This window comes from Rhinoraja longicauda, chromosome 1, assembly GCF_053455715.1.
Source record: "Rhinoraja longicauda isolate Sanriku21f chromosome 1, sRhiLon1.1, whole genome shotgun sequence".
NCBI classification, from domain to species: domain Eukaryota; kingdom Metazoa; phylum Chordata; class Chondrichthyes; order Rajiformes; family Arhynchobatidae; genus Rhinoraja; species Rhinoraja longicauda.
In genome coordinates, this window is record NC_135953.1 from 13,460,610 (window position 1) to 13,480,691 (window position 20,082).

General features: G+C 44.9%; 1 protein-coding gene across 5 annotated transcripts in view; it reads right to left on the bottom strand.

Moving 5' to 3' along the window:
• The window catches only part of ctnna2 (catenin (cadherin-associated protein), alpha 2), a 1,150,825-nt gene that overhangs the window by 1,019,141 nt on the left and 111,602 nt on the right, over positions 1 to 20,082 (bottom strand). The window lies entirely within an intron of this gene.

Below are 20,082 nucleotides of genomic sequence, written 5' to 3' on the forward strand. Positions count from 1 at the left end.
ATCTCGATATCAGAATATATACCAAAGGAAGACATGTAGTGGTGCTAATGGTTTATTTAACAGTTCTTGAACAGTTTCAAAACATATTAAGGCAATTTAAACAAGGAGCATGGCTAATGAAAGTAATTCAAAATGAATTAAATAGAGGTTTGTGCAGACTGTACTTAAGCCTTGTATCTGCAGTCACAATATTGGATCTTTACTTTTAAATTTCTAATTTGCTTTTAATAAATTTTCATCCTTGTCAAGTTTTGCTTTTCTTAAAACATTGTACTGCCAGTTCCTATCTATCTATATGGAGAAATATCAAGCTTTAATACATTTATGGTCACATCCTCTTGTTCCACAAGAACAAGTAAAAATTATATTTTCAACTGAATTGTTAAATAACCTCATAAAAGATTCTATTCATTATTAATAATATCTATAATAGTTTATTGCCGCACTCAAGAAACATATAAGATTATTAAGGGGTTGGACACGTTAGAGGTAGGAAACATGTTCCCAATGTTGGGGGAGTCCAGAACCAGGGGCCACAATATGGGGTAGGCCATTTAGAACGGAGATGAGGAAAACGTTTTCAGTCAGAGAGTTGTAAATCTGTGGAATTCTCTGCCTCAGAAGGCAGTGGAGACCAATTCTCTGAATGCATTCAAGAGAGAGCTAGATAGAGCTCTTAAGGATAGCGGAGTCTGGGGTTATGCGGAAAAGGCAGGAACGGGGTACTGATTGAGAATGATCAGCCATGATCACATTGAATGGTGGTGCTGGCTCGAAGGGCCGAATGGCCTACTCCTGCACCTAGAGTCATAGAGTCCTACAGCACAGAAAGAGGCCCTTCGGCCCATCGTGCCCGTGCCGCCCGTTACCAAACAGTCTAATTTTAATCCCATTTTCCCGCATTTGGACCGTAGCCCTGAATGTTGTAGCATTTCAACTGCCCATCCAAATGCCTCTTAAACGTTGTGAGTGTTCCCGCCTCCACCACCACCCCAGGCAGTGAGTTCCAGACTCCAACCACCCTCTGGGTGAAAAATTTCTTTCTCACATCCCCCCGAAACCTCCCTCCCCTTACCCTGTATCTATGTCCCCTGTCTAATATATCCTATTGTCTATTGTCTGTGTCTAATGTGCTCTGGTTATGTCGGAAGAATTCTTTCTTTTGATTGATGACTGTTGGATTTTAACTATAACTTTACCATCAAAACAATTTAAACATTTTATAAGTTCCACCTTCCTCCCTATTAATTAATTTATTTCCATTATTTGACAGCTCATGTCCAAATGTTGTTGAAGTATTGACAGGCATGGACTGCTCAATTTGACAATACAATAGACAATAGGTGCAGGAGTAGGCCATTCAGCCATTCGAGCCAGCAACGCCATTCAATGCGATCATGGCTGATCACTCTCAATCAGTACCCCGTTCCTGCCTTCTCCCCATACCCCCGCTATCCTTAAGAGCTCTATCCAGCTCTCTCTTGAAAGCATCCAACGAACTGGCCTCCACTGCCTTCTGAGGCAGAGAATTCCACACCCTCACCATTCTCTGACTGAAAAAGTTCTTCCTCATCTCCGTTCTAAATGGCCTACCCCTTATTCTTAAACTGTGGCCCCTTGTTCTGGACTCCCCCAACATTGGGAACATGTTTCCTGCCTCTAATGTGTCCAATCCCCTAATTATCTTATATGTTTCAATAAGATCCCCCCTCATCCTTCTAAATTCCAATGTATACAAGCCTAATTGCTCCAGCCCTTCAACATACGACAGTCCCGCCATTCCGGGAATTAACCTAGTGAACCTACGCTGCACGCCCTCCATAGCAAGAATATCCTTCCTCAAATTTGGAGACCAAAACTGCACACAGTACTCCAGGTGCGGTCTCACCAGGGCCCGGTACAACTGTAGAAGGACCTCTTTGTTCCTATACTCAACTCCTCTTGTTATGAAGGCCAACATTCCATTGGCTTTCTTCACTGCCTGCTGTACCTGCATGCTTCCTTTCAGTGACCGATGCACTAGGACACCCAGATCTCGTTGAACATCCCCGCTACTCGGGCTACTCACTATCCCGCGGTCTAGGCTTAAGCTCAGGGGTGACCGCGCTTTTGCGGTTGCAGCTCCTAGACTGTGGAACAGCATCCCTCTCCCCATCAGAACTGCCCCCTCCATCGACTCCTTTAAGTCCAGGCTAAAAACCTATTTCTACTCCCTAGCGTTTGAGGCTCATTGAGTAGGCGCTGTGAACTGTTTGCGTGCTACTGTATGTTTCATTTTTTTCCTTAGTACCTAATCAGATGTACAGCACTTTGGTCAACGTGGGTTGTTTTTAAATGTGCTATATAAATAAAATTGACTTGACTTGACTTGACCCTCTTCCTAACTTTACACCATTCAGATAATAATCTGCCTTTCTATTCTTACTTCCAAAGTGAATCACATTTATCTACATTAAACTGCATCTGCCATGTATCCGGCCACTCACACAACCTGTCCAAGTCACCCTGCAGCCTTATTGCATCTTCCTCACAATTCACACTACCCCCCAGCTTAGTATCATCTGCAAATTTGCTAATGGTACTTTTAATCCCTTCATCTAAGTCATTAATGTATATCGTAAATAGCTGGGGTCCCAGCACCGAACCTTGCGGTACCCCACTGGTGACTGCCTGCCATTCCGAAAGGGACCCATTTATCCCCACTCTTTGCTTTCTGTCTGTCAACCAATTTTCTATCCATGTCAGTACCCTACCCCAATACCATGTGCTCTAATTTTGCCCACTAATCTCCTATGTGGGACCTTGTCGAAGGCTTTCTGAAAGTCGAGGTACACCACATCCACTGACTCTCCCCTGTCAATTTTCCGTGTTACATCTTCAAAAAATTCCAGTAGATTTGTCAAGCATGATTTCCCCTTCGTAAATCCATGCTGACTCGGAATGATCCTGTTACTGCTATCCAAATGCTCAGCAATTTCGTCTTTTATAATTGACTCCAGCATCTTCCCCACCACTGATGTCAGACTAACTGGTCTATAATTACCCGTTTTCTCTCTCCCTCCTTTCTTAAAAAGTGGGATAACATTTGCTATCCTCCAATCCACAGGAACTGATCCTGAATTTATAGAACATTGAAAAATGATCTCCAATGCTTCCACTATTTCTAGAGCCACCTCCTTAAGTACCCTGGGATGCAGACCATGAGGCCCTGGGGATTTATCAGCCTTCAGTCCCATCAGTCTACCCAAAACCATTTTCTGCCTAATGTGGATTTCCTTCAGTTCCTCCATCACCCTAGGTTCTCCAGCCCCTAGAACATTTGGGAGATTGTGTGTATCTTCCTCAGTGAAGACAGATCCAAAGTAACGGTTTAACTCGTCTGCCATTTCTTTGTTCCCCATAATAAATTCCCCTGCTTCTGTCTTCAAGGGACCCACATTTGCCTTGACTATTTTTTTCCTCTTCACGTACCTAAAAAAACTTTTGCTATCCTCCTTTATATTATTGGCTAGTTTACCCTCGTACCTCATCTTTTCTCCCCGTATTGCCTTTTTAGTTAACTTTTGTTGCTCTTTAAAAGAGTCCCAATCCTCTGTCTTCCCACTTCTCTTTGCTATGTTATACTTCCTCTCCTTAATTTTTATGCTGTCCTTGACTTCCCTTGTCAGCCACAGGTGTCTCTTACTCCCCTTAGAGTCTTTTCGCCTCTTTGGGATAAATTGATCCTGCAACCTCTGCATTATTCCCAGGAATACCTGCCATTGCTGTTCTGCCGTCTTCCCTGCTAGGGCCTCCTTCCAGTCAATTTTGGCCAGCTCCTGCCTCATGCCTCTGTAATCCCCTTTGCTATACTGTAATACTGACACTTGCGATTTTCCCTTCTGCCTTTCCATTTGCAGAGTAAAACTTATCATGTTGTGATCACTGCCTCCTAATGGCTCTTTTACCTCTAGTCCCCTTATCAGATCAGGATCATTACACAACACTAAATCCAGAATTGCCTTCTCCCTGGTAGGCTCCAGTACAAGCTGTTCTAAGAATCCATCTCGAAGGCACTTTACAAACTCTCTTTCCTGGGGTCCATTTCCAACCTGATTTTCCCAGTCTACCTGCATGTTGAAATCTCCCATAACCACCGTAGCATTACATTTGTGACACGCCAATTTTATCTCCTGATTCAACTTGCACCCTATGTCGAGGCTACTGTTTGGGGCCTATAGATAATTCCCATTAGGGTCTTTTTACCCTTACAATTCCTCATTTCTATCCATACTGATTCAACATCTCCTAATTCTGTCACCCCTTGCAAGGAAATGAATATCATTCTTTACCAGCAGAGCAAACCCCACCCCCTCTGCCCACCTGTCTGTCTTTTCTATACGTTGTGTACCCCTGAATATTCAGTTCCCAGCCCTGGTCCTCTTGTAGCCATGTCTCAGTGATCCCTACAACATCATACTTGCCCATGATTAACTGAGCCTCAAGCTCATCCACTTTATTTTTTATACTACGCGCATTTAAGTACAACACTTTAACTTCTGTATTTACCTCCCCTCTCACATCGGTCACAAATGGCCCTGCCCTTAATCTCTTTTCCCCTCTAGAACTTCTGTTCCCATTCTTCCGAGAGTCTTCTGCAATATCTCCTGTATTCCCTTTAACCTCATCTTCATATTCACAATTTGTTAACCCCTCCCCCCCACTACTTAGTTTAAAGCCACAGGTGTCGCACTAGCAAACCTGCCTGCCAGAATGTTTGTCCCCCTGCTGTTAAGATGTAACCCGTCCCTTTTGTACAAGTCACCCCTAGCCCAGAAGAGATCCCAGTGGTCCAGAAATCTAAATCCCTGCTCTCTGCACCAGCCCCTCAGCCATAAATTCGTACCCTCTATCTCTCTGTTCCTGGCCTCACCAGCACGAGGTACCGGTAGCAGTCCAGAGATAACCACCTTCGACGTCCTACTTCTCAGTCTTTTTCCTAACTCTCTAAACTCCCGCTGTAGCACCTCCTTCCTCTTCCGCCCGACGTCATTCGTGCCCACATGCACAACGACTTCAGGTTGATCGCCTTCCCTCACTAGGATTTTCTGAAGCCGGTCCGTGATGTGCTGAACCCTGGCACCAGGGAGGCAACAGACCATCCTCAAGTCCCTCCTGCTGCCACAGAATCTTCTGTCCGTCCCTCGGACGATGGAGTCACCCACCACTACGGCTCTTCCTAACTTCGGTCTCCCCTGTCGAGTATCCTTGCCAACAGGTCCGCCACTCGGACTGGAAACGTCTTCTGCCCCGACAGTTCCCAAGAGGGTATACCTATTTGCAATAGGCACAGCCACTGGGGTCTCCTGTAGTCCACGTCCACTCCCCCCTGAAACAGTCTCCCACCTTCGCTCGACCTGGACCCTTGGCGTGACAGCCTCACAATACGTCCTGTCGAGGAAACTCTCGCATTCCCGGATGGCCCTGAGGTCATCCAACTGCCTCTCCAACTCCACCACACGTCCATTCAGGAGCTGCACCTGGACACAGTTCTTGCAGGTGTAGCTCCCAGAAGCTCCAGCGACGTCCCTATCTTCCCACATCCTGCAGGAAACACACTGCACCAACTTTTCCGCCATTACTTTGTGTCTATAAACAGTTCAGGCTTAAAACAATTGTAACCTCCTCACCTCAGCCTCCTCGCCGAAGACTCGCAGCCAAAGACTCGCACTTTTCTCACTGGGCACTTTTCTCACTGGGCACTTTTCTCACTGGGCACTTTTCTCACTGGGCACTTTTCTCACTGGGCACTTTTCTCACTGGGCACTTTTCTCACTTTGCTAAGGGATTGCATTAAAAGTGAACATTGTACAATCATTGGCAAACATTTCCACATTATTACACTGAAAAGAAAATCCTCAATTAAACAGCTGAAGATGGTTTGGCCTAGAAACATGGCTAAAGAAAATGATTGAAGAGATACTGGTAAGGAAGTGACTACCTGTAAGCCCAAAGTCAGTTGTAAGGTAATTGCTGGAATATATGAGGAAGTTTATAATAAGAGAACATCTTGAAAATGATAATAAGATTGAGCTGAGTCAATATATAATATATAAAATATAGCATATACAATTGTGGAAGGCATAGATAGGGTAGAGTGTCAGAAACTTTTTCCCCAAATTGGAAATGTCCAACGCTAGAGGGAATACAGTAGCTATCAAGTGAGATGGTGGGGGGAGAAGTCTGAAGAAAAGTCTTGACCCAAAATGTCACCCGTTCCTTCTATCCAGAGATGCTGCCTGTCCCACTGAGTTATCATATATATATATACACAGCCGGAAACAGGCCTTTTCGGCCCACCAAGTCCGTGCCGCCCAGCGATCTGACCTCAACCCCATTTCAACACTTGTGGGATCAGCTTGGGCGTGCTGTTCGTGCCAGAGTGACCAACACAACCACGTTGGCTGACTTGCGACAAATGCTGGTTGAAGAATGGGATGCCATCCCACAACAGTGTGTGACCAGGCTGGTGACCAGCATGAGGAGGAGGTGCCAGGCTGTTGTGGCTGTGTATGGTTCTTCCACACGCTACTGAGGCTCCTGTTTATTAAATGAATAAATTGTTAAATTGCCAATATGTCTTGTTTCTTCAGACTTCAATCATCCAATCCACCAAACATCACCGAACAAGAGTCAATGGCAGAATAAGCTGTTTGGCACTGGCAGAGAAGATCTGGCAGATCCCCCACGGGCGCAACCCACACACCCAGCTCCGCTGCTCATCCCACAAACGCATGCTCCCCACAAATGTGGCACCACTCAAAAGGGAAATAAACAGGCCCTCCAACGGCACAAGATCTATTGCCAAGAAGCATCGCCACAACAAAGAAATAATCCACCAAACACAAATTTCCCTACCTTTTGTGCTATGTTTTTTTTTATTTTTATATCCCACCCCTTGACAGGTGCCATTGTAACATCACCTGTCAGTGGTAATAATGTTTTGGCCGATAGGTGTATTTATAAATATAAATGAATTGGACCGAAATGCAGATTAAGTTTAGTAATTTTAGTAAGTAACTTTAGTAAGTTGGTTTAAACCAGCTGTTTGTGCGATATATATATATATATATATATATATATATATATATATATATATATATATACAAACAGTTGGTGAGTGATAGGTGGATACAGGTGACGGGTATTCCCTGGCTCCATTTTACTTCCAGCTTTCTAAACCCTTCCCACCACAATCCGTCTGAAGAAGGGTCCCGACCCAAAACGTCACCCATCCCTGTGGAGATGCCGCCTGACCCGCCGAGCCACTCGTCTCTTCCTTCGTAAGCCAGTTTAAGACTAAACAGGAAGGAAATCTGCAGATGCTGGTTTACACCGAAGGTACTAGAGGAGCAAGATAGACCACCTGACCCCAAAAACCGTAGTGCATCAGGGCGCCATTTTAGTTGACAGAAACTTGCAGAAACATTTTAAATGAAAAATAACAAAAATCTGTGAATTGATAGATGAGATATATTCTGCATTTTTATGATTTCATCACACATACTGTTCCCCCAAAACATGGATTACACTGCGAGATGCAGAGCGAAACTCCAGCATTTGTGTCTATCTTCGAAGTTTAATCAAGAAGTGCAGGCAAGTTTTTTTTAAACGCAGAGTCATAAGGGCTGGAACAGATTGGTGGGTGGTGGAGGCCGATACAATAATGGTGTTTAAGAGGCTTTTCGAGGGCACAAGGAAGTGCAGGGAATAGAGTGACATGGATCATGTACAGGCAGATGAGATCAGTTTAACCAAGCATCATGTTTGGTTCCTGTGCTGTACTGTTCGAGTTTAGTTTAATTTAGCTTAGAGATACTGTGTGGAAACAGGCCCTTTGGCCCATCGAGTCTGCACCAACCAACAATCACCCCTGACACTAGATGTATCCTGCACTCTCGGGACAATTTATAGAAGCCAATTAACCTACACGTTAATAGGCACAAATAGCTGGAGCAAACTCAGCGGGGCAGGCAGCATCTCCGGAGAGAAGGAATGGGTGACATTTGGGGTCGAGACCCTTCTTCGGTCTGCGATGTCCCACTGAGTTACTCCAGCTTTTTGTGTCTATCTTCGGTTTAAACCAGTATCTGCAGTTCCTTCTTACATAATCTACACGTTAATGTAGGTATCTTTAACCTAGAAGCCCTACAATCCTACATAAATTTATAATTTCCATAAACGGAATTGTCCCGGCAGATACATTGTTTCTAGAAGCCCTACAATCCTACATAAATTTATAATTTTCATGAACAGAACTGTTCCGGCAGACCCATTGTTTCTGCCTGTTCATGTCCCACTGAACTTATTTCCACCTGCCTCGACTCCATCCTATCCCCCCTGGTCAAATCCCTCCCCACCTAGGTCCAAGACACCTCACATGTTCTCCGTCTCCTCAATAACTTCCGGTTTCCAGGCCCCCACTCCCTCATCTTTACCATGGATGTCCAGTCACTCTACACTTCCATCCCCCATAAGGATGGTCTTGAAGCCCTCCGTTTCTTCCTCGACCGTAGAACCAGCCAATCCCCATCTACTAACACTCTCCTCCGCCTAGCAGAGCTGGTTCTTACCCTTAACAACTTCTCATTTGACTCCTCCCACTTCCTCCAAACCTGAGGCGTAGCTATGAGCACTAGCATGGGCCCTAACTACGCCTGCCTCTTTGTCGGGTACGTCGAACAATCCCTGTTCTGGACGTACACTGGCCCCATCCCCGAACTCTACCTCCGCTACATCGACGACTGCATTGGTGCTACCTCTTGTACCCATGCAGAACTCACTGACTTTATACACTTCACTACCAATTTTCATCCTGCTCTTAAATATACTTGGACTATCTCCGACATCTCCCTACAGTTTCTGGACCTCACCATCTCCATCACAGGAGACAGACGAGTGACTGACAACCACTATAAATCCACTGACTCGCATAGCTATTTGGACTACACTTCTTCCCACCCTGTCTCCTTCAAAAAGTCTATCCTCTACTCCCAATTCCTCCGTCTACGCCGCATCTGCGCCCGGGATGAGGTGTTGTACACTAGTGCATCAGAGATGTCCTCATTCTTCAGGAAACGGGGCTTCCCCTTTTCCATTATAGATGAGGCTCTCACTAGGGTCTCTTCTATATCCCGCAGCTCCGCTCTTGCTCCCCCTCCTCCCATTCGTAACAAGGTCAGAATCCCCCTCGTTCTCATCTTCCACCCCATCAGCCAGCGTATCCAACAAATCATCCTCTAACATTTCCGTCCCTTCCAACGGGACCCCACTACTGGCGACATCTTCCCATCCCCTCCCCTTTCTGCGTTCCGCAGAGACCATTCCCTCCGTAACTCCTGGTCCACTCGTTCCTTCCTACCCAAACCACCCCATCCCCGGGCACTTTCCCATGCAACCGCAGGAGAAGCAACACCTGTCCATTTACCTCCCCCCTCAACTCCATCCAAGGACCCAAACAGTCTTTCCAGGTGAGACAGAGGTTCACCTGCACCTCCTTCAACCTCTTCTATTGTATCCGCTGCTCTAGAAACATAGAAACATAGAAAATAGGTGCAGGAGTAGGCCATTCGGCCCTTCGAGCCTGCACCGCCATTCAATATGATCATGGCTGATCATCCAGCTCAGTATCATGCCTTCTCTCCATACCCCCTGATCCCTTTAGCCACAAGGGCCACATCTAACTCCCTCTTAAATATAGCCAATGAACTGGCCTCAACTACCTTCTGTGGCAGAGAATTCCACAGACTCACCACTCTCTGTGTGAAGAAATGTTTTCTCATCTCGGTCCTAAAAGACTTCCCCCTTATCCTTAAGCTGTGACCCCTGGTTCTGGACTTCCCCAACATTGGGAACAATCTTCCCGCATCTAGCCTCTCCAACCCCTTAAGAATTTTATGTTTCAATAAGATCCCCCCTCAGTCTTCTAAATGTCAACTTCTTTACATCGGCGAAACCAAATGCAGGCTCAGCGATCGTTTCGCTCAACAGCTTCGCTCAGTCCGCCTTAACCAACCTGATCTCCCGGTGGCTGAGCACTTCAACTCCCCCTCCCACTCCCAGTCTGACCTTTCTGTCATGGGCCTCCTCCAGTGCCATAGTGAGGCCCACCGGAAATTGGAGGAACAGCACCTCATATTTCGCTTTGGCAGCTTGCAGCCCAGCGGTATGAACATTGACTTCTCCAACTTTAGATAGTTCCTCTGTCCCTCTCTTCCCCTCCCCTTCCCAGTTCTCCCACTACCTTCCTGTCTCCACCTATATCCTTCCTTTGTCCCGCCCCCCTGACATCAGTCTGAAGAAAGGTCTCGACCCGAAACGTCACCCATTCCTTCTCTCCTGAGATTCTGCCTGACCTGCTGAGTTACTCCAGCATTTTGTGAATAAATACCTTCGATTTGTACTAGCATTTGCAGTTATTTTCTTACACTACAATCCTACACGCCTTTGGGATGCGGGAGGAAACCCATGCGGTCACAGGGAAAACGTGCAGACTCCGTACAGACAACGTCCATAGTCAGGATCGAACTCGGGTCTTTGGCGCTGTATGGTCACAACTCTACCCCTGCACCACTAAGCTGCCCATGTTCTATGTTCTATTTTTTGTGGGTTTATGAAAGAAAAACTATTTGACTAATTTGCTGAGATTTCTTTAAGGGTGTGAGTAGTAGAGAAGACAAGTGGGAACAAAAGGATATAATATATTTGGATTTCCAGAAGAATTTCAAAACGTTACAAGCAGAAGGTCAGTCAACTATGTCACAGCACATGGAATTGGGATAATATAATAACATAGAATGAACAAAATGCAAAGAGTGGGATTCAACAAATTATTCTCTGGTTGATGGACAAATAGGACAAGCTTGGATGGGGCGTCTTGGTTCGCTTAGTTTAGTTGGGCTGAATGGCCTGTTTCCAGGGTACTGCAAGGATTGATGCTTTAGCCTCAGTTATCAGACACAGCACCCACATGCCCTCTTTCTAATCTCCGGGGACTTCAACCACGCACCCCTTCATCCACTCTGCCCACGTTCACCCAGTACGTCACCTGCCGCACCAGAGACAACAAAATACTGGACTTATTTTATGCTAACACCAAGGAGGAATATAACTCAGCACCCCTCTCCCTCCCACCCCGGGGAGATCTGACCACAACATGATCCATCTCCAGCCTGTATACAAACCTCTCGTGCACAGGCAACCAGCGGTGGCCCGCACAGTTAGAGGATGGTCCGAGGAGACGGAGGAGGCTCTGAGAGACTGTTTCGAAACAACTGTGTTGGAGGAACTCTGTGAATCCCATGGGGAGGACGTTAATGGTGTAATCCAGTGCATCACGGACTATATTAACTTCTGTGTGGAGAACACTGTACCCACCAGGACTGTACGGTGTTTCTCCAACAACAAACCCTGGGTCAACCCTGACATAAAGGATCTCCTTAAGGAAAAAAGAGGGCCTTTAAGTCGGCAAATAAGGAGGAGCTGAAGGCTGTGCAAAAGGAGCCGAGGAGGAAGATCAGAGAGGGGAAGAACAGCTGCAGGAAGAAGATGGAGGATCAGCTGCAGAGGAACAACATCAGTGGAGTCTGGAGAGGCCTCAAAACCATCTCTGGGTACAAGGAACCAGACTCCCGGGCCGTGGGGGATCAGAAGTGGGTGAACGATCTGAACCTTTTCTTCAAAAGGTTCGATCTGTCACCTACCCCTCCGCCGGTCCAGTCACCCCTGCTGCAGCCCCCCTTGTCTGCAAGTCCAGAACGCTGCCCCATGTCCCCTCCCACAGGACTTGGGTCACAGTCACCACCCACTGCTTCTGCTTCTCCTGCCCCAACCCCACCACCCCCACCTCCTCCCCCCACACCACCCACCCCCCCCCCCACACCACCCCCCCCCCCCCCCACACCCCCTCCTCCTCCTCTCACACTCTTGAGCACCCAGCCCCTGTGCTCCAATCTGTCTTTCTCCACAGACCAGGTGAGAAATGCGCTCAGGAACATCAATGCGAGGAAGGCGGCTGGTCCGGACGGCATCAGCTCGATGCTCCTCAAGTCCTGTGCAGACCAACTGTGCGGAATAGTGGAGCATGTCTTCAATCTGAGCCTGAAACTGGGGAGAGTTCCACAGCTGTGGAAAACATCCTGCGTGGTACCGGTACCAAAGACGCAGCACCCGAAGGAACTCAACGGCACTGACATCACACCTGATGAAGACACTGGAGTGTCTGGTCCTCGCCCATCTCCGCCCCCTGGTGAGACCATCAATGGATCCGCTGCAGTTCGCCTACCAGACTCGCATCGGAGTGGAGGACACCATCATCTACCTAGGGAACAGAGCTCTTTCACACCTGGAGAAGCCGGATAGCACTGTGAGAATCATGTTCTTGGATTTCTCCAGTGCATTAAACACCATCCAGTCGGGGCTTCTGGAGGGCAAGCTGGAGTGCACAGGAGTGGATCACCACCTCGCATCCTGGATTCTGGACTACCTCACCAACCGACCACAGTATGTGAGGACAAAGGACCTGGTCTCGGACAGGATGGTCTGCAGCACTGGGGTTCCGCAGGGAACAGTGCTAGCTCCATTCTTGTTCACCCTGTACACTGCGGACTTCAGGGACAGCTCTGCAGACTCCTATCTACAAAAGTACTCTGAAAACTCCGCAATCGTCGGCCTCATCACGGGCAACGAGGACAGGGCATACAGAGAACTGATCAAGGAGTTTGTGGACTGGTGCCAGCGGAACTGCCTCCGGATCAACGCGGGGAAAACCAGGGAGATGGTGGTAGATTTCCGCAGGCGCAACCAGGTCCCCCCGACACCGGTGAACATCCAGGGAATGGAATGGACATCGTGAGGGTGGATTCTTATAAGTACCTGGGTATCTACCTCAACAATAAACTGGACTGGACTGAAAACCGATACTATACAGAAAGGGCCAGAGCAAACTTTATCTGCTAAGGAGACTCAGGTCCTTTGGAGTGCCGGGGGCACTCCTAAGGACCTTCTATAACACAGTGGTTGCATCGACCATTTTCTATGGAGTGGACTGCTGGAGCAGTAGTATCTCAGCGGCAGAAGGGAAGAGACTCGACAAGCTGGTAAGGAAGGCCAGCTCTGTCCTGGGTTACCCCCTCGACTCAGTGCAGGTGGTGGGAGAGAGGAGGATGATGGCAAAGCTAACATCGCTGCTGGACAACAACTCCCACCCCATGCAGGACACTGTCGCTGCACTGAGTAGCTCCTTCAGTGACAGACTCCTTCACCCCAAGTGTGTGAACGAGAGATATAGGAGGTCCTTCCTTCCCGCTGCTGTGAGACTGCACAACCAGCACTGCTCCCATCAGACGAGTCAACAATAACAGCTAAGAACACACAGAAAACTGATGACAATTTATGTATCTTTTATTTATTATGAATGATCTCTTGCTCTCTTGCTATCTACTCTTGCTGCTGTAACACTGTGAATTTCCCCGGTGTGGGGACGAATAAAGGAATTTATTATTATTATTATTAATATCAACAATTTGGTTAAGGGAATAGGAAAAAAAAGTAAGGTCTAAATGAAATAGTTCAGGACCTATTTGTTTTGATGACGTGACCAGTTTTTTGATGATGTGACCAAAAAGGTTGATGAGGGCAGAGCCATAGATGTATATGTATGGATTTCAGCAAGGCATTCAACAAGGTTCTGGATGGTAGGCTGTTCTGGAAGGTTAGAGTGCATGGGATCCAAGGAGAGACAACTGATTGGATAGAAAATGTGTTTCAAGTAAGGAATCGAAGGGTGATGATGAAAGGGTGCTTTTCGGACTGGAGGCCTGTGACTAGTGGTGTGCCTCAGGCTGGGCTCATTGCTGTTTGTCATTCATATCAATGATTTGGATGAGAAAGTACATGGCATGATTAGCAAGTTTGCAGATGACACAAAGTGTGTTGTATTGCAGATAGTGAATATTGTTGTCAAAAATTGCAGCAGGATCTTGATTGGTTAGACAAGTTGGCTGAGGATTAGTTGATGGCATTTAATACAGCGAACGTGAGGTGTTACATTTTAGGAGGTCCAACATGGGCAGGACCTTCACAAGGAACGGTAGGGCTCCAGCGAGTATTGTAGAGCAGTGGGATCCAGGAGTGCAGGCAAATCGCTCTTTGGAACTGGCGTTACAGGCAGATAGGGTGGTCAAGAAGGGTGGAGACAAAGCAGCGATTTTCTGCAGCTAATTGAAAAGCTAGTTAAAAAGTTAAGTCAATATGACTTGAGCACAAGAGAGGCCAAGGGGCCAAAGGATACAGATTGTCACATCTTGTTTTCTTAGCTGGATCTTCAGGATCAAATATGATTTGCTTCTACTTTAGTCCTGTGGGTTCTGAAGCGTCAGGTGAAGTGAATGTACCGTGGATTCTTTCACCGAATCAAGTGTCTGGCTTGGCGGGTCGATGGGTGATTTGTGAGGTGGTGTGCCACCTCTGCTTTCACACTGATCTCCGTTGCACTCCTGACACAATGGCTTAAGTTTCTCAGTATCATCCCAAATGCTCTTTCTTGGAGAAAATGCAATTTCCAGGAATTCCCAGAAGTTGGTGGGGATATTGCATTTCTTTCAAAGGAGGATTTGAGAACATGTTTGAATCTTTTTCTGTCCTAGTGATTTCTTCTCATAACATAGTTCAGAAAAATGCATATTTCATGAGTCTGATATCATAGACTGTCCTGTGGATCCCACTGTCTGTCATTAGGGCTTATCTACTGGAGATACTGATATGGTTTTGCTTATCCTGTCAGTGGATTTGGAAGATTTTACTGAGACTGTGCTGCGGTTTAAGGTCCTTAGTTTTGGCAGTCTAAGTCTTAGATGCATGCATGAGGGTAAAGATCACAGCTGTCTGATAGAACACGAGTTATGTACCAGGTCTAAGAATATATGAGGAAGTCACACATCTCACATGACATCTTTTGCAAATTTATGTCTGCAAATACATTTCTCAGCAGAGAGGACCAGGTAGAATGTGGTGCTTTCAAAAAAGTAGATCCCATGGGTTGTTGAGTGGGTTCAAATACAACTTTGTGCAAGACTTGCAGAACCAATTTTAAAATAAAAACTTGCTCTAAAATAGCAGTATTGAAATAAATGCATCGTCTTTACTTTACCAGTAGGTGGCAGTTGCTTTTAAAAAATGCACATACTTTTTAGAGTAAACTTAAAGGAAACAAAATCATAAGTTACCTTCAGCAATGATTTTGATCCATCTAAAATCAGCAGAATTAATGACAAAGATTGGCAGTTTCGCATCAGATAGAAGTTAACACTTAGGTGTTGAAGTGCAAAATTATGTATTTTGGGAAGAATATGGTACACTTGGCATAAGGTTATAACATAGGAAACGTAGTTACACATCGGTCCATGAGTGAATAATCTTCACCTGTATAGAATCAATAAGGTAACAGTTTAACATCCATTCCCTGACTCTTTCCATTGCGCCCAACAATCACATCCCTTACCTCCTCTTCTCTAATCTTCCACTCTTTTCCACTTAACAAAGCTGGAAGGCCAGCCTACAATACAATTTTTCAATTTCTCTTCTCCAGTATCAGTATACTTGAAAATAATTCATCTTTTCCTGCCAGAGTGGTACCACAACAAACCCTCAAATAAAATGAGTATGATTTAACAGAAGCCTTTTTGTGCAATAAGAATAAAAAATAAACTATTGATGCTGATGGAAACTGAAGATTTAGGATAATTAGCAACAGAGATGCAAGATGAAAAAAATGTTTGCATGTGCATAATTATAAAAGGTGATAGATTGGATAAAATACTTCAAGACACGAACATTAACATTTGGAGAAAAACCAGGAAAGTGAGATGAATTGCATAACTGTTTCAAAGAGGTGATACTGTGGTGAATTGCACCGTAAAGTCTTATGATTTAATTATAGTCACTGAGAGCTTAAATATAACAAAATTGTTGAGTGCGTCCATCTGATAGAATTTGCTTAATGATGCTCCTGACTTGATGATCAATGATATTTAATATCCATTGCAGATGTGTAAAAGTCCCCAGACATAAAATGCTCAGCAAAATTGAGCTTTGTCATCATCATCCTGAATGTATATTTAACATGGTCAAATGTCCTTAAGTGCTTATCACGAATGGCATAGAAGAAATTGTTCTTTTGAAATAAATGAGGCAAGACAGACACGATACACCCCAATGAGGATTCATTGACAGCCAAACCAAAGATTCTAACTTGGCTTTTTGCACAACACTTCTTCTAGAACTATAATCTAAGTTAACTGCTACAATATTAATTTCCTTGTCACCATACAGCAAGATGCTCTTTAGACGTTATATTTCACTGATTAGAAGATAGCAGAGCCAGCTAATGTTGCAATAACCAAGGCCAGTTAGTTTACCAGTTTATTTAATCTCTTTGTTCAGGAACCAGTGAACGAGACGTTTTGCCAGGGCAAATGCCATGTTATCAAAGTATTTGGAGGTAAAGCCTACCTAAACATTTAGTTTTTTAGTTTTTTTAGATCGTCTTCGTGCGTTTGAGGCAACAGAAGTTATGAAGCTGCTTCTGCTTCCGCTGTCTCTGTTTGTTGTCGTTCGCCTGACTGAGGTCAGTTGACAGGGCTCACCACGGGGAGGTCGACAATATGAGCCTTGTTTTTTGAGATACAGCGTGGAAACAGGCCCTTTGGCCCACCAAATCTGCACCGACCAGCAATCCCCGCATATTAACACCACCCTATACACACTGAGGACAATTTTACATTTACACTTACATTTACACCAAGCCAATTAACAATAGACAATAGACAATAGGTGCAGGAGTAGGCCATTCGGCCTTTCGAGCCAGCACCGCCATTCAATGTGATCATGGCTGATCATCCACAATAAGTGCCCTACAAATCTGTAGGTCTTTGGAGTGCGGGAGGAAACCAAAGATCTCTGAGAAAATCCACGCGGTCACAAGGAGAACATACAAACTACGTACACACAGCACCCATAGTCAGGATCAAACCCGGGTCTCCAGCGTTCTAAGGCAGGAACTCTACCGCTGCGCCACTGTGACGCCCTATTTCTTGAAACAATTCTCCCTTTGTGACGAAGAAGTACTTAAAAATGGCTTGTTACTGGAATTTATTTGCAATTTTCATAATATAATATCCATAAATCCTTACTGATAACACATTTGTGTCGATAGTCAATAAAAACATCCTCAACTGAACAGGAAATAAAAATTTACCATCATGAATGACTGACGTATGTTAACTGCTCATACCAGGCAATGCAGAAACAACTTTAACATCAACTTTTGCCTTCGGAAAAGTAAAATGGTCAGGGATGAAAGAGAAAATTAAAAATTCGGACCATAGGTTAAGAGTGAATTTGATCATGCAGGTACATTGGGGGGGGGGGGTGAATATATCCTACATCTCGGTGTCTCTTTTAAAAATACCACTTGAAGCAATTTTATCCTTATCTTCATGTCCCAAGATTCTGTTGTAATTATAAAATCAATATTCGAGTTTCACTGTACCTTAATTGGTACACGTGACAATAAACTGACCTTTGAACCTTTGAACATTTATTTTCTCCCTGCTGCATTTCTTTCCTTTTAGCAATCATGTATAAATTGAAAGTAGGTTGCGACCCTGAAATTACGATCAATCTCAAAGAGTCAGATTATTTCAGCCATGTTACGATTTTCAATTAAAAATAATCTTTGAATAGAAGATATCAAAGAATATGAACTCAGAAATATCATCTTATGGTTATTGTATACCTGTAATTCTAATATTCTGATTTAATAAACCTATTCAAAGAAGCATGGACAATTTCAACTCAAGATATTCACGTGGAAGAAATGCTGCACATATTCCCTCCCTCACATAGAACAAAATACTGCAGTTTATTTAAACAAATGGAGTGCAAGTTTCTACACAATGTAACCAAAATCTGAAAAGGTTATAGTAAAAAAGATGAGAAGCATTTAAAAATTAAGTAATCAACTGCAGATGCTGAAAATTAGAAATATAAACAGTAAATCAAGCAGCATTTCTGGTGCAGATGAAAGGTTATCAACCTGTAATGTTAAATTTGTTTCTCTCTCCCCAAATACTGCCTAATCTGCAGATTATTTTCAGCATTTTTGTTTATATTTTTGAAAAACTAAAATACTGTGCACACCACAAAGCTTCGGAATTCTTCTGTGTAGGAAGGAAATGCACAAGCTGGTTTCCACCGCAGGTGGACAAAAATTGTTGGAGTAACTCAGCAGGACAGGCAGCATCTCTGGAGAGAAATGGGTGATGTTTCGGGTCGAGACCCTACTTCAGACTGAGAGTCAGGGGAGAGGGGAACTAGAGAGGGCAGCACGGTGGCTGCCCTCTCTAGTAGAGTTGCTGCCTTACTGCGCCAGAGACCCGGGTTCGATTGTAACAACGAGTGCTTGTCTGCACGGAGTAGGTACGTTCTCCCCGTGACATGCGTGGGTTTTCCCCGGGAGCTCCGGTTTTCTCCCACACTCCAAAGATGTACACGTTTGTAGGTTAATTGGATTGGTAAAATTGTAAATTGTCCCTAGTGTGTATAGGATAATGTTGATGTGCAGGGATCACTTGTTGGCATGGACTCAGTGGGCCGAAGGGCCTGTTGCCATGCTGTATCTCTAAACTAAACTAGAGACTAGGTTCATTGTTAGCTATGGGGAAGGTGACAATGAGGCATTGAATCTGTAAAATTAATCAGGAGAATAGTGAAACGAGGAACGGAAAGAGAGAGAAAGCAAGGGTTACTTGAAGTTAGAGAAATCAACAGCTCAGCAGTGTGAATATTGATTTCTCTAACTTCAAGTAACCCTTGCTTTGCCTCTCTCTCCATCCCTCCCCCACCCCTCAGCTAACAATGAACCATTCTACATTTCCTTGAGCATTGTCTGCTTAGATCTGTCATTTTCACACCTTGCCCTTCTATGTCTCTAGTCTCCCTCTCCCCTGACTGAAGAAGGGTCTTGACCCGAAACGTCACCCATTCACAAGGTCATAAGTGATAGGAGCAGAATCAACCCATCATCTCCTCCACCCTTCATTCATGGCTGATTTATTTCTCCCTCCTAACCCCATTCTCCTGCCTTCTCCCCATAACCCCTGACACCCGTACTAATCAAGAATCGATCTTTCTCTGCCTTAAAAATATCCATTGACTTGGCTTCCACAGCCTTCTGTGGCAAAGAATTCCACAGGTTCTCCACCCTCTGACTAAAGAAATTTCACCTCATCTCCTTCCTAAAAGAACGTCCTTTAATTCTGAGGCTATGATATCTAGTCCTATAGACTATCCCATTGTGGAAACATCCTCTCCACACGCACTCTTTCCAAGCCTTTCACTATTCTGTACATTTCTATTAGTTCCCCCCTCCTTCTTCTAAACTCCAGCAAGTACAGGCCCAGTGCCGTCAAATGCTCATCATATGTTAACCCACTCAATCCTGGGATCATTCTTGTAAACCTCCTCTGGACCCTCTCCAGAGCCAGCACATCTTTCCTCAGATATGGTGCCCAAAATTGCTCACAATACTCCAAAAGCAGCCTGACCAGCGCCTTGATTTGCATATTTACTTTTTTGGAATCCTGCACCAGCACTCCCAAGTCCCTTTGCACCTCTGATTTCTGTATTCTCTCCCCATTTAGAAAATAGTCTATGCCTTTATTCCTACTACCAAAATATATGACTCCACCCTTTATGCCAGCTTCCACTTCTCTGCCCACTCTCCCAACCTGTCCAAGTCTTTCTGCAAAGTCCCTGCTTTCTCTATACTATTTTCGTATCATCCGCAAACTTGGCCACAAAACCTTCAATCCTCTCACCAAATCATTAATATACAACGTGAAGAATAGCGGCCCCAAAACAGACCCCTGCGGAACTCTTCTCCCCAGAGATGTTGTCTGTCCCGCCGCAAGTTATTGATTCAATTGATTGGAAATAGGATTTATTTTGATGTACATAACAGATTAGAGAGATCATACATAGACA